A 15,740-nucleotide genomic window follows, 5' to 3' on the forward strand; every position below is an offset into this window, starting at 1 on the left:
CTGAGTTGGCTAACTTGTATCTCTTAAAAACAACAGCAACAACAAAAGTAGCTTAACTTGATCTGTTTTTTATTAATTATTTTTATTAATATATAATGTATTATTTGCCCCAGGGGTACAGGTCTGTGAATCGTCAGGCTTACATACATGTGTGTTAAAAAGGAGATAGCCTGGGACACCTGGCTGGCTCAGTTGGTTAAGAGTCTGCCTTCAGCTCAGGTCATGATCCCAGGGTCCTGGGATCTAGTCCTGCAACAGCTCCTTGCTCAGCAGGGAGCCTGCTTCTCCCTCTGCCTGCTTGCTCCCCCTGCTTGTGCTCTCTCTCTTCCTCTCATTCGGACAAATAAATAAGTAAATTATTTTTTTAAAAAAGGAGACCGCCCAAAACAGAGTCAATTATCCCAAACCCAACCAAAACCTAACACCTGACCTCAGGGCAGGTTGAGCATCTCCCAGAAATGTGGTGGGTAACCAGCCAGCCTGGAATTTCCTAGTCAGCACTAGGAGGTAGTCTACTGATAGACCAGATCCATTCCCCACAGGAGGGCAACCTTGCCCGAAACAATACATCCTCTGCTAATAATGTCCTTTTACTCTCTCCCCCTCTGCCTTGAAACCCTTTCCTTTTCTGCAGCTCCGCTGAGCTCCTTCCTATTTGCTAGATGGGATGCTGCCCAATTCATGAATCATTGAATAAAGCAGATTTGATCTTTAAATTTACTCAGTTGAATTTTTGTTATTGAACACTTGCAACAAACAAGGGAATTTGGACAGTTTCATTAACTATGGAGCCATCTCAAAGACAGTAGATGCCAATATGTGTTTGTTTTTTGAAGATAATGATGATGGCATTTCCCCCCAAATAAACATCATTGAGTAAAAGCTTAGCCAACATTGCTCCCCTTCACCCCTTCTTGTTCAGAAGTTGTACTCTATATTGGACCAAATAAAGGCCAGCCAATATGTGAACAGTAAGTGCTACTTAAATCACTCCACATGACATTTTGTTGACAGCTATTAGAGACCTTCACACCTTATTAAAAAAAAAGGAGAAAAATTACAAGTCATGTGAATGGCCTTCAAAAAGAATGTTAAATCATTTCTCTTGGATATAAGATAGTTATAGCAACTGTCCACAGTTTTTTGTGGACAACAAAATATCCTCTTACATTTTCATATACTTCACAGTTTTAAACTATTATGTAATTTGATGATTGTAGCTATCCAATTAGGAAAATATGTTGGGCACAATGATTTCCTACTTTATGATTGAAGAAATAAAAGTTTAGATAGCTTAAGGGACTGATTTGCAGTTACAAAGCCAGAGAAAGGCATTAAGAGCTGAGGCATTTTTATAAAATTATGGAGAAGCATGTTCACAAGTATTTCATGAATATGAGTCTATGAATCCTAAAATAATAATAATGATAATAGTAATAATAATGGAAAATGACTTAAGGGTACCACTCCATACAGGAGTCCCCTTCATAATATTCAGCTCATTTAAAATCACCCTATGGGCTACAACAGTCCACTTTTTACAGGGACACTCAACCAGGGTTAATTATCCCATAAGGCATAAGACTCCATTTTTTGACAAACTGTTTTAATTATTAGAAAAGTCCTCCTTCATTTATCTTAATTCTGCTTTCTAGAATCTCAAAGAATATGTCTAATCATTCTTCCACACAATATTTCAAATATTTAAAGATAGTTGTCATGTTTCCCACTCATACGCCACAGCTTCTAGACTCTCTGTCCTCCTGGTGGCCATTCTTCGATTTATCTATGTCAGTCTTAAAACCAGGTTCCCAGAAGCAACCATAAAACTCCAAGACTACTCTGACCAATGCATAGTGGCCTGAAATTTCTATCAGTATAGCTCTCTGTGTTCTGGATTGAAATCTCCATTAAATATAGCTTAAGATAACAGAAATTTTTGGCAGACACATCATGGTGTTGGCCCTTATTAAGCTTACATCCAACTAAAATCTCTCTGTTTTCTTTTCCCATATAATCTGCTATTGAGCCAATACTCTCCTATCATAATCACATTAGGTCATGACATTAGCAAACATGGGAGGCTTATCTTTATGTATCCAGTGTTTCTCAACAGGAGTTCCAATGAAATTTTGGACAGGATAATTCTCTGCTGTATGGGACTGTTCCCATACATCACAAGATGCAATTAAGTATTAGTGACAACACTTGATTGTCCTTGTGACAATTAAAAATAACCCTGTACACCTCCAAAACACCCCTAGGAAAGACACATCCCTGCAGTTGAGAATCTTCAACAAATATTCAATTGAAATATTACCATATGAAGAACAGAATCCTCTGTCATGTCAGTATAGACTTTCTTCAAGGTTGACATGTATTTTTGGTGAACACTGTATAGATATGACTTTTATTCACTATACACATTGACCTAAATGTATAGTAGTAAACCCTCATTTCTCATTCTTATTAATAAAAACGAGGTGAAAACATTTGAAAATTATACTTTCAGAATAGTAGCAAAGAAACTTAGCGTAGGTAAAATATGACAATAGTTGATTATAGTCATGGGAGCTGATTTTCAAAGCCCCCAGTGAGCCATGCCACCTGCTGCTTGTGACTTTCTAGTCTCCTCTCCTTGGAGATGGGCTGACTCTGTAACTTCCTTGAACCAATAAAATGCGACGTAAGTGATGCTTCCAAGGCTAGGTCAGAAGAAGTCTTGCAGCTTCTGCCTTGCTTTCTCAGAACTCTCTCAAAGACCCCTTAGCTGCCCTGCAAGAATTCTGACTACCCCAAGCTGCTAGTGAGTCCAAACTTCCAGCTGAGCCCAATCTTTTAGCCATGGTTAACAAGTTACCAGTCAGGGGAGAGAATCTATCTCTAACTTTCCAGACAATTTCATACTCTAGCTGAGTACCACTGAGTGACTTCATTCAATGTCACATGGAACAGAATTGCCAAGATTATTCTCATATTCCTGACCCATGAAATTGTGATATATAAAAAAATTTGACAAAAGATCTTGTATTCCTTCTTCCCTAAAATTCATCTTCTGCAGCAAAATATGCATTCATTTCTTCACTTATCCAGCACACATTTGCTGAACTCCTATTATATTTCAGCATTTTGAGAGATATTGGGAATAAAATGGGTGATAAAAAATCCACCATCTCTGAACTCAGGAATATCACAGGTGAATATAGGAGATTCGTAAACCAATAATTATGATAGATTTTAAAGTAGTATGATAAGGGTGAGTGTGGGGTGCTGTGAAAGCAAAGAGAAAAACACACAGAGGGAGTAAAGGTATGTCACTAGAGGCCCTTTGGCAGTAGGGAGTCATAAAAGGCAAGACAGTCATCCAGGCAAAATAAAGAGAGTTAAGATGATTTTTTAGGCAAAGTGGATTGCATGTAATGGCAAAGAGTTTTGAAAGACACAATGTACTGGCAATTTAGTGTGACTAATGACCACAGTGCGAGTAAGTAGTTAATAGGGATGATAGAGACTGACACAGTCCAGTAAGAAAAGAAGCTAGAGAAATAAACAAAAGCAAGATCTTTGGAAGTTGCTAAATGCCATATACAGTAGCCAGCCTCCAAGCTGGCCCCACAATGAACCTACACTCTGGTACCTGGACATGAGTTTAGTCTCTTCCTTCATTCTACCAAGGTTGGTAGATAGTATCCCTTGAAAGGGAGTAGATCACACTTGAAAAATAGGGTACAAAAGACTGAGGTTCTCATCTTGAGCTCCTCCTGCCCCCACGTCTCCTATTCCCCCTTCACCCCTCTCTCTTTCTCAGGTACTCACTTTGGGAAAAACAAAAGCATCTCTTCCAATGGAGAGAGTCAAGTGGTAAGAAACTAAAGACTCCTGTCAATAGTCATGTGAGTAAGCTTGGAAGTAGATCCTCCAGCCCCACTCAATTCTGCAGAGACTGAAGCCAAAGCTAGCAGATTAACTGCAACCCTATGAGAGACATTGAGCTAGAACCACCCATTTAAGCTAGTCCAAGCTTTCTGATACATAGAAACTATATGACACATTAAAGTTTTGTTGCTTTGACGACTAAGTCTTGGTATTATATGTTATACAGTAATAGATAACTAATACACCAGGTTGAGGGGTCTGAACTTTACCCTTAAATTGATAGAGAGCTTTTATAGAACTTGAAAAACTTAGACAGCTATTTGGAAAGGCCATTGAGTTAGCAGTTTGGAGGGTAAAATTAAAGAGAAAAGGGGCTACCAGGGAAGAGACAGCCATAATAATCCAGTCCTGAACAGATCAAGAACTGTACCAAAAATTTGAAAAGGAAGGAAAAAAAGATGTAGATTTAAGCTATATGAATGAGCCCAGATTTTTGGTTTAGACAATTGGGCAAGCAGAAATAGAGTTATTAAGTCAGAGAATACAGGTAGGGGATAGGATTTGGAATTTGCAGCAAAGATAATGCACCTAGATTTGAACATGTTAACACTAAGAGGCCCATGAGACATCTCAATGAAGAAAAGATACATTGCATATATGGATGTGGGACTCAGAGCTGGTCTGGTCTATAACAGTCATCAGCATTGACATTGGTAACTGAAGTCATGGATTAGGATAAGCACAGCCCAGGATGGTGTGTGGAGTAGAAAGAACAGGAAGTCAGCAGAAACAAAGCCTGTTTACCAGTTAGACCCTATTCCCCCTCCCCTCTCCCCTCTCCCTTCCCCCTCCCCCTCCTTCTTCCCCTCCTTCCCCTTCCCTTTCCCCTTCCCCTTCTTCTTCTTCTTCTTCCCTTTCTCCTCCTCCTCCTCCTCCCCCTCCCCCTCCTCTTCTTCTCCTCCTCCTCCTCCTCCTCCCCCTCCCCTCCTCTTCTACTCCTCCTCCTCCTCCTCCTCCCCCTCCTCTTCTTCTCCTCCTCCTCCTCCTCCTTCTCCTTCTCCTCCTCTTCCTCCTCCTTCCTCCTCCTCCTCCTCCTTTTCTTCTTCTTCTTCTTCTTCTTCTTCTTCTTCTTCTTCTTCTTCCCTTCTTCTTCTTCTTCCCCTTCTTCTTCTTCTTCCCCTTCTTCTTCTTCTTCCCCTTCTCCTTTTCCTCCTCTCCTCCCCCTCCCCTCCCCCCTCCCCCCCTTCTTCTTCCTCTTCTTCTTCTTCTTCTCCTTCTTCTTCTTCTTCTTCCTCCTCTTCTTCTTCTTCTTTTTCTCCTCCTCCTCCTCCTCCTCCTCCTCCTCCTTCTTCTTCTCCTTCCTCCCCTTCTTCTTCTTCTTCCCCTTCCCCTTCTCCTTTTCCTCCTCTTCCTCCCCATCCCCTGCCCCTCCCCCTCCCCTTCTTCTCCTTCTTCTTCTTCTTACTCAAAGAGCAGGGAAAAGGGCAGAGGGAGAGGGAGAGAGAGACTCTTCAGCAGGCTCACCCTGAAGCTGGAACCTGACATAGGCCTTGATCTCACAATCCTGAGATCATGACCTAAACCAAAATCGGGAGTTGGACACTTAAACAACTGAGTCACCCAGGCACCCCAAGACCCTACTCCTTCTAAACCCCAAGCAGACATATGGGGGATTTAGGCCCTTCTCTGCAGCCAGGGATTATAACAATCATACTGTAAGATAAAAATTTAAAAAAAAATCACCCCTTTACCCCAAATATGCTGGAAGAAAGGAAATCATTAAGTATTCTACAATCATTTTCATTTGCTTATTACTTTGCTTAAATTAAAGATGATTTCTATAAGTTTAGATGCTCCTGCAGAAATCCAAGCCTGCTATTAAAGATATTGATTAATTTCTCTACCAAGTCTCTAAGGAAGTAGAGAGCAATGCTCTTCTAGAAGAACCTCATCATAGGCAACTTCCCCTGGAGAGGGAACGTGCCTTAAAAGTAACAAATCAGATATAAGAGAATGATGTAAAATATCTTTATTAGTCAGGGTTCTCCAGAAAAATTAAATCAATAGTGTGTGTGTGAAGTCATATGGTATTTGTCTTTCTCTGTTTGGCTTATTTCATTTAGCATGGAAGTTGCCAAAGGGGAGGGCTATGAGGAGGTTGGTTGAAATGGCTGAAGGGGATTGAGAGGTACAAACCTCCAGGACAAATTAATTAAGTCACACTGATAAAAATTACAGCATAGGGAATAGTCAATAATATTACAATTCACTTAACACAGTGAGCATTTCAAAATGTGTATAATTGTTCCACTACATTGTACACCTGAAACTAACTTAATATTTTATGTCAACTACACTTCAATTAAAAATTTAAAAATAGTGCATGTGCGCGTGTGCGTGCATGTGTGTGTGTGTGTGTGCGTGTGTGTGTGTGTGTGAAAATATTTATTTTGGGGAACTGTCTCACATGATTATGGAGGCTGGCAAGTTCAAAACCTACAGGGAAAGTGAGCATGCTGGAGACCCAGGAGAGATTCAGTGTTGTAGTTCCAGCCAGAAAGTCATCTGCTGGCAGAATTCCTCCTTGCTTGTGGGAGGTCAGACTTTGTGCTGTCCAGGCTTCCAAATGATTGGATGAACCTCACGCATATTATGGAAGGCAGTCTACTTTACTCAAAGTCTACCAATTAAAAAAAAAAAAGTCTACCAATTTAAGCATTAATCTCATTAAAAAAAAAAAAAAACCTCACAGAAACATACAAAATAATGTTTGACCATATACCTGGGCACCATGGTGTAGCTGCACTGACATGTAAAATTAACTATGACAATATCTGTGGTGGGGGGAAGGCGGGAGACAAGCTGAGGTTGACTGTTACTTTTCATCGCATTTTTCTTTGCAACCAACACAGAACTGTGTACAGTGCCCTGCCTATAGTAGGCACTCCGCTAATGGTTCATGCTGACTTTCATAGCCCCTAACAAATCCATTCATAGTTCCTGACATATGCAAATACAGCTAATTTGATAAAGATGACAACAATGTCACAGAGGGGGCTTTTTCTCCAATGTGTTAGCCAAGAAGGTAAATAAAAGGCCCAGCCCAACAACCATGTGCTTTTCTGACTGTATTCCATTCCGGGTGGTCCCCACAGCAGCATGTGATCTGTTGAGACAGAGACCATCACAGATGTTCCTTCTCCCATCCTTTAGGGGGAGCCATCCATGGGGGTTGCTGGCCAAGTGTACCACTGCTGCCAAAAGTGAAAACAAAATGTCCCAGAAAGAGAAGAATTTGTCTGCATCTGGAAAGATACTCATCATTTTTTGTGTGTTTGTGTTGCTTTCCCTTCAGGAGAGAGTGAGGGGAAACTAAATGAGATTTTCTCAGTTAAGAACAATGTGAAATTCAGAATGAGGCAGGCTGTGGGAGGCTGCTTAGAGCATGGTGAGCTAGTGAAGAAAACAAAACAAAACAAAACAAACAAACAAAAACAAGTCAGGGCAGATCTGGGGCAGGGCAAGGGGTACGGCAGGGCCTGGGGTCTGAAAGACACCTTCCTCCACCTTCATTGACTTTGGTCCCTATGGAGGGGTAGTTAATGTATCTAAGTCTTTGCAGCCTACTTAATCTCTAAAAAAGGTTTGTTAATATTTTCCTTACTTATTAAGTTTCTTCCCAGGAAAGGACTACTTAATCTGAGGCCCACAGACCCCTCAGGAATACAAGGATAGAATAAGGGGCTCCCATAAACTTGGATAGCAAATATGTATACACCACAACTCTCTAGCTAAGTTGAACATTTCCCAATAATTTGAATGTATGCAACAAAGCCCCAAAATATTGTTGCAGATATCTAAAAATATCCTCCATGTTTATCCGTGTTTCATCCTACTGCAACTTGATGGTCCAAACCCACACCAGGATTCTGCAGGTCTCAAAGTTTAAGGTAATTGAATTTTCCTATATTCTCCAAACTAGATGTGCCAATAATGAAGAAAACACTGCGTTTTGATCTCTATGTGTGCCCTTGGGTCCATCTTCAACTGGTGGAACTCAGAGAACAGGAGGAATGAGTAAATTCGCCCTCCCAAAAAACTCTCCTGGGGCAGGTGGGACTTCTCATTCATTTGGACGCTAAATTATAGAACCCCATTATTATACTGAGCCCCTGTCTGCATAACTGCAAGAAATCCAGCCCCTTCCGCAAGTGGGAGTACTTACACCTGGCGCAAATCTGTCTTCATAGCTGGTCATCAGCTTTCTCTTCAATTCATTACTCCAGGTTTTTCTGTCAATTCCCTCGGATTTCTTAGAGCTGCTTCCCAACACTACCACCCACAACCCTCCTTCATGTCTTCTTTCCAAAGTGAACATGTAAATACTTCCAATGTGGCTTTAAGCACAGCTCACCCAGAATGGTGACAGTTCAGAAACGTGACTGAAATTCAGGGAAGAAATAAGCTACAAAAATTATAAAGGAAAATTAAAATGAAATTAATTATGATATACACCTCTCCCAGAATCCACTGACTAGTCTCTCCATAGGGCTTATGTACGGTCACGTCTTTTCTCAACCTTTTGCCACATGACTGGGGTCACTGACCTCCCAGGTTGGGAGTCCCTTCAATGTGTCCATCTGCCTTCCTTCCTCCAAGTTTTCGTCCCCCTGCTCAACTTTCTGGCTCCAAATAAAGGAATCCAAAACTAATTAACTTCATGATACTCTCTCCAAACCTATAGGTGAAGATAGCCTTATGTAATTATGAAACAAAATATCTAAGTCTGAAGTATCTGAAATTAGATGATTTCCCCCAGCTCAAGGCTTTCTAAGAATTTCAGGTGACATCTGCCTCAAAGCTATGTGAATATAATGCTGGAAAATGTGACCCCTACCCATACAAAGGAAGCTTGGCAGGACACACCAAGGTCCCACCGTGGAATTAGAAATTGCCTATGATTACCAAAATAGAAAGTTTCAACAACTTTAAGATCCATTTCCTACTTGGAGAAATACAGAGGACCCGCATCAGGCTCCCTGCTCAACAGGGTGTCCGCTTCTCCCTCTGACCCTCTCCCCACCCTCATACGCATGTGCACTCTCTCTCTCTCTCTCATTCTGTCTCTCTCAAATAAATAAATAAAATCTTTTTTTAAAAGATTTTATTTATTTATTTGACAGAGAGAGATCACAAGTAGGCAGAGAGGCAGGCAGAGAGAAGGGAGGGGAGAAGCAGGCTCCCTGTTGAGCAGAGAGCCCGATGCGGGACTTGATCCCAGGACCTTGAGATCATGACCTGAGCTGAAGGCAGCGGCTTAACCCACTGAGCCACCCAGGCACCCTCAAATAAATAAATAAAATCTTTAAACAACAACAACAAAAAAAGAAATATGGCAGAACTATTGGTAGCACTCAAGTAGCATTTTTTGGCGAAGAGGAGGAGGTGTTTCTCTCACAGAACAAAGAAGAAGGAGTACCTAATTAATTCTATCATTCTTAGGAGAGATGAGAGAAGACTCCGTGGAGGAGGTGTCATTTGCGTTAAGATGAAGGATGAGTGTATGTCATCTGTGGCTACCGCAGATCTGCTTAGCAAACTTGTCATGGGGGTGATAAAGAATAGTGAGAACAGGAATCCGAGAAAGCTCCACGAGGCCCATCTCACCTCCATTAGTTTTATTGAACCTTGAAATGGCTTTTGAAGTTAACAATCACCCCAGAGGATACAAAGTTAGACATTTTTTTTAAAAAGGCATTAAAGTTTTGTAAGTTCCCCAGTTAATCCATCAAACACAGTTCAGTCTTAGGTAACTGAGTGTAAACTCTATCAGGGGCATCTGAGCTTCCCTAGGAAACATCTGTAGCCAGACAAACAGATAACTTTCAATAGAGATAAAGAGAGCCTACGGAAATCTATGGGATCACCTTTCAGGTGAAGGTGGGTTCATTGAAAGCCCGTAACTTTTTATAAAATCCTCCTAGTGTCGAGCAGGAAAGCAGCAGAGGACAAGTAAGGATAGGGGGTGAGACATGTGTGTAAGCAGATCAGACCTGTTGGCTTTGCCCTCTGAATTTGGCTTTGCTCCTGTTGCCCCGCATATGAGTCTAGGAAAATACTGTATCCTTTCAAAGTGCAATGAAAAGGAAAAAAACAAACAAAAAAAAAAGCTGAGGTGTCACCTATCAAACTACTTCCTGAAGAATATAGCATAGCATTTAGGCTTCCTAACACACCTCTGGAAAAGAACAACATCTTAGAAAGTTCTTGTTTGAGCTCTTTATAATTTATGGGGAAACTTTTCTTTTAATTCGGTGATGGCTAATGAACTATTAAAGCAATCCCCTTGCTAATTAAAAGAATAAATTGAACTTGCTGGACCTTTCAGCTGCTCTCAAACACCCTGCTCCTGGGTTTTTCAGCAGAAAAGGTTTCCATTTCAACATAAGTCAATGAGTTAAGGAAAGTTGGCAGCAAGAACTGGTTTGGGTGGTTGGATCACACCACCAGAAATAGTAGACAGATGTGCCTGTGGAAGTGACCCACAGCATGCTTTGGGATGGTTTATTTCAGATTGACACTTGTTTGTCCCCTGCTGTATTTCCCAAGCACCTAGAATAGTTCTGATTCTAGTAGATGGGTGGAAGGAAGGAAGGAAGGAAGGAAGGAAGGAAGAACAAAAGAGAGAAAAGAAAAGAAAGGAGAAAAGAGAAGAAAAAGAAAAAGAAAGGGAAGGGAAGAGAAGGAAAGTGGAGAGGAGGGGAGGGGAGGGAAGGGGAGGGGAGGGGAAGGGAGGGGAGGGGAAGGGAGGGGACGGGAAGGGAGGGGGGAGGGGAGGGGAAGGAGGGAGTATATTTGTTGAAGGAATGAATGAATTTCTGCTTACCCAGCAGCAAGTGGCCCATTTAGTTTGTTTGGGATCTCAGTTTTCCTAATCCAGGGTGGGAGTCCATCAGAGTCAATAACCGGTGTTAAGTGAAGTGATCAATATTAACTTGGCCAAAGAAGTGAAGAGACTTGTCCTACAGCACAAATACACAGACCACAGCCAGATCATCATCTTTCGCCTCTGAAGATCCTATTGAGAAAACAGTTAAAAAATCTGTCCTTCATTCTGCCCATTTTCAACCAAGAAAAAACTCTTGGTGCAATCGCCGCTGCTTTGCCAGGGCTCAGCAGCTCTGCTAGAAGTCATCAAGAAAGCTGTTTGTTTCCTTCTGTAATTCTGGACTCAATGCATTTGTCTCAGGCTCTTGGTGATCTGGGACAGCACATTATGTGATGCTGTCCAGGGCCATGCCACTTAGGAAGTTTTGCTTATGTCAACATTATGCACTGTACACATTTTTTTTTCTTTTGCTGGGGGCAGCTGAAAGTAAGTGACACTAATTTCTATTCTGCAGTTATCCAAATATTGCACTCACAACACAATCCATAAACATAATGACTACTCATCAATAAAGCAGGGGAATGTCTGAGAAACCATAATTGTCACCCCCCCAAAATTTAAAAAATAAAAAGGAACAACAAAAACGCTGGCAAATGGTAGGTCCCTTATCTTAATTACAGGCTTATTTGCATTTAAATGAAGGTTATTCTATAATTACTACTGAATGTTTTGTGTTGGAGTTGAAATACCACTCTGCAGGCTGTCAGCCCATTTCCTTTTCATTTTCCCTTGTCATTCTTCTTCTCTATAATTGTCTGACACAGGCAGGCAGAGAGGTGCTGGCTCTTAATTCCCTTTCCAAAAACATCACCACCTCAGGGCACCTTGTGGATTCTGGGGCATCTTGCTACAGTCCTTCCACAGGATGGTGCCAAGAGAATTAAAGAAACCTCCTTCTTCCTACAAAACACATCTCTGGATCCACCAGTTTGAGAGCAGAATTAACTTGGCCTGACTAGGCTTTGGCTGCGAAGCTGAGAATCCCCTCTCCCTCCCCTGTGCGCATACCACACCCTGCACAAACATTACCATTCATCAACAAATACAGTCTATTCTTGTTGCTTGCGGTGGTACCCTTCTATAAAGTCACTGTGAACACCGAATTAGAGAACTCCAAGCCATTGCTCCTAGGGGCGATGTACAGGGCTAGATTCCTGCAAGCCTTTGCTCACCAGATTTTTGTTAAGCCATCCATGCAAAACCTCATTTTATACTTAGAGACACCTTGTTGAGTACATATTGCTCGTTCATTAATATTGAACTCACAGCCAGTAACGTTGTAACTCATACCTGAACAAAGTCTGTCTAACACATACATTTATGTGTCAATAAGCACACCACAACCTTCCATCACTATGCTTGAGGGCCATTTTACACAGCAAAACACAAATCAAAAGCACAAAAATGTTAAAAAACAAAAACATTAAGCAGACCACAAAAAGGACACCTTTTTGAGAGCTGAAACAAGGAGGCAGAACATCACCTTATTTAACCTCAACTGGGAACATGCATATGACATGACCCACATTTTCCAGTTTCGCCCATGTCTGTGAATAACTGTAAAAGCATCATGGCTATTAATACAGGCAGTTACAAATAAGCTTTAGCGAGCAGGTTATTTCACAAATATGGGATCCACGCATAATGAAAATAGGTTATGCTTTCTGAGCATCTCCTTTATGTGAGACGCTCTCCAGGGACTAAGAGAGCTTGTAGTCCTCAGATAGGAGGAGGTGGGAAGATGCACAGAGAGAAACTGATCAAATAATAAATAAATAAATAAACAAACTGAGGGGCCTGAGTGGCTCAATCGGTGAAGCATCTGCTTTCAGTTCAGGTCATGATCCCAGGGTGCTGGGATCGAACCTGCTTCTCCCTCTCCCTCTGCATGCCATTTCCTCTGTTTGTGCTCTCTCTCTTGCTATCTCTCTTCCTATGCCAAATGAATAAATAAAATCTTTAAAAAAAATAAAAATAAACCAAAAAGCAACAAAAGTTTCAAATCATGGTAGTGCTGTGAATAAAACAAGCCACAAAAGGTTTCAGATGGAAATAATGAGGGCAACAGGAAAGGTCTTCTTTTATTTTTTTTAAGATTTTATTTATTTATTTGAGAGAGAGAGGGTGTGTGTGCACATAAGCAGGGAGAGGGGTAGAGAGAGAGGGAGAAAGAAATTCCCAAGTAGACCCTCCGCTGAGCTTGGGGAGTCTAAGTGGGTCTTGCTCTCATAACCCTGAGATCATGACCTGAGCCCAAAATCAAGAGTCGGATGCTCAACTGACTGAGTCACCGATGTGCCCCATGAAAGGCGTTATTTTAGATATCAGAAAGCATTTATGGTAAGACTTGAGAGGCCCTGAAGAGGTGGGGTAGAGAGGAAAACAGAGGGAAGAACACCAAGCAGGAAAAACAAAGAGCACAAAGACCCTGACCTGGGGAAATGTATGTTCCCCAAATTTGACTAGTGTGACTGGAGACCACTGCAGATGAAAAGGAAGAGACACTATGAAATGGGGTTAGAGGAAGGGCAGGAGGTTGGTCTGGCAATGCCTACTGGACTCCATGGCACAAGTGCTTATTGGTGCTCATCTCACTGGAGGGAAGAAGTCTACTAGTGCCTAAAAAGGTGCCACTCAAGGGAGGCACTCATAAGCGTTGGCTGACTCACTCACCAGGGGGTCTCAAAATGTGATCGGTATGTCAGTTCAAGACTGAGTTTTACCACACATAATAGAAAAAAAATATAATGGCTTAAACAAAAACAGGGTTTATTGCTCTTACGTAGTGAGAAATCCAGATATAGTCAGTTGCTGGCATTGGTTTAGTGGCTCAGGGATATTCAAGCTGAGCTCTGTGGAATTTGCTTGATCTTTGCCTCATGGTTGCAAGATGGCTGCTCCAGCTCTAGCCATCATATTCTAGCTCCAGGATAAGGGAAGTGCAAAAGGTATACATGGCAGAAGAGTCTAGTGCCCTTGATACAGCTTTCCTGGAAGCCCAACTGATGACTTTCCACTGATATCTTATTGGCCATACTGTGCCATGTATCCACCTCCAGGTACAAAAGAGGCTAGGAAATGTATTCTTTACATCTGAATACATTGCTTCCCATAACACAATTGTGTGTAAAGAACAGAAGAGAATATTTTTCAGCAACTAGCAGTCTCCATTCATTGGGGACTAGGAGCACATGTTCCAGCCCGTGCCTTGGAAATGGGAGAGCTCTCAGAGATAAAAGGGTCTCTCAGGCCATATAGCAGATTTATATAGTGGATATGAGACTTGAAAGTTGATGGAGGAAGATCCACCAAGTCAAAATATCTCTATTCTTTCCCCTTAGACCAGGTAGCCCTTTCTACTGGGGATGAGGGCCTCTCATAAACCAGTAACAAATGCAAGAAATTAGCAAACGTAGCCATGTTCAGTCCTAACATTATATTTTGAATTTGTTTACTTGTGACTCTCAGCAGTCAGTTCACAAGTTCTTTGACCTTGGGAGAATGTATCATGGGGCACATATGTTTTGAAGTAGAAAGAAGGGGCAGGGGACGGAGGGAAGACGATCAAAGACAAGGGCCACTGCTGAAGAGACAGGTCCTGGACAGACAAAAACTAAGAGGACCAAGCCAATCTGTAGAGTTGGGAAAGGTTCTGCTGAGGAAGTAATGCTCACGCTATGACCTAAGGACCAATTGAAATCAATTAAGTATCAGGGTGGGGGAGAGCAAGAGGATTCCAGTCCCAACATCCTTTGCAAATGTTAACAAATGGAAATTAAATCAGGGCAAATGCCATGCTTAAGTGATAAGGGGAGCAGAGAGACCATCTTCGTGGTCTTTGCTAATTTATCAGAAATTCAAACCTATTGGAAAGCTTCTTGATTTTTTGGCTTTTTAAGGCATTTGCTGGGCAGACGCCAGTGCTGGTGCTTTGGATTTTCTTAGCTCTTTTATGTTCTGCACTTTATGTCCTTTGAGCTGAATATTTACCACCTAAGCCTAAAGGGCAGGTGGAAAAGCAACCTACTGTGTGGCTTGGCTCAAACCTGCATGGAGCAGGTGGCTCTTCCCCTGTGAGGGACAGAGAAATCTAATACCTTTTGCTAGCCCCTGCCAGTTCTGCTCCTCCCATGCTCCTACCTGCTGGGACTCGTGTCTGTGTACAGGCAAGTAGGCACCTGGCACAGCAGATGTACCCAATGACCACAGTACAGATGTCCCCAGGCATCTCTATGTGTGTGCATCCTCTACCCAGATGCCAGGGAGGGCTTTCCAACCACAGATCCCATCATGCCTTTTCCCCTACTCAGGAACCTCCAAGGGCTCCTCTATAGGATAAAATCCAATCTCTTTAGCATAACTTAAAGACCCTCCCCAATCTATCCTCATCCTAATTTTCCAGATTCTCCTCCCACATTCATCTCCTTCTCTCAAGCCACACTGAGCTGTTTGCCACTTTCTAAACACGTCATGCTCTATTCTCGCCTCTATATCCTCTTCCTGGCATGCCACCCTCACCCCACTCCTCAGCTGGCACTTTAAGACCCAGACCTTATGTCACTTCCTCTGTGAAGCCTCCCACAATGCTCAGCAAGTTGTTCTCTTTTTGCAATTATTCTTGCAAATATTTATTCATATATCTGTTCTCTCCCGCTGTACTGTAGGCTTCCTAAATACAGGGGACAATTATAACCATTTGTGCACCCTCCACATCTTGCATAGAGCCTGGCACATCCTAGGGCTTCAAAATCACTTGTTTCGTAATTAACCACGGTCCAGTGAATGTGCATGACTTTGCAGTATGCGGTAGCAACCATCTTCCTGAGAGCGGCCAGATCTCACGGTTCGCCTCTGGGTCCCCCATCCTGCCCCAAACTAGGGGAGAGGCGACTGGGTGGCACCCCTAAAGTTACCT

The sequence above is a fragment of the Martes martes genome (assembly GCF_963455335.1).
Source record: "Martes martes genome assembly, chromosome: 10".
Classification (NCBI taxonomy): domain Eukaryota; kingdom Metazoa; phylum Chordata; class Mammalia; order Carnivora; family Mustelidae; genus Martes; species Martes martes.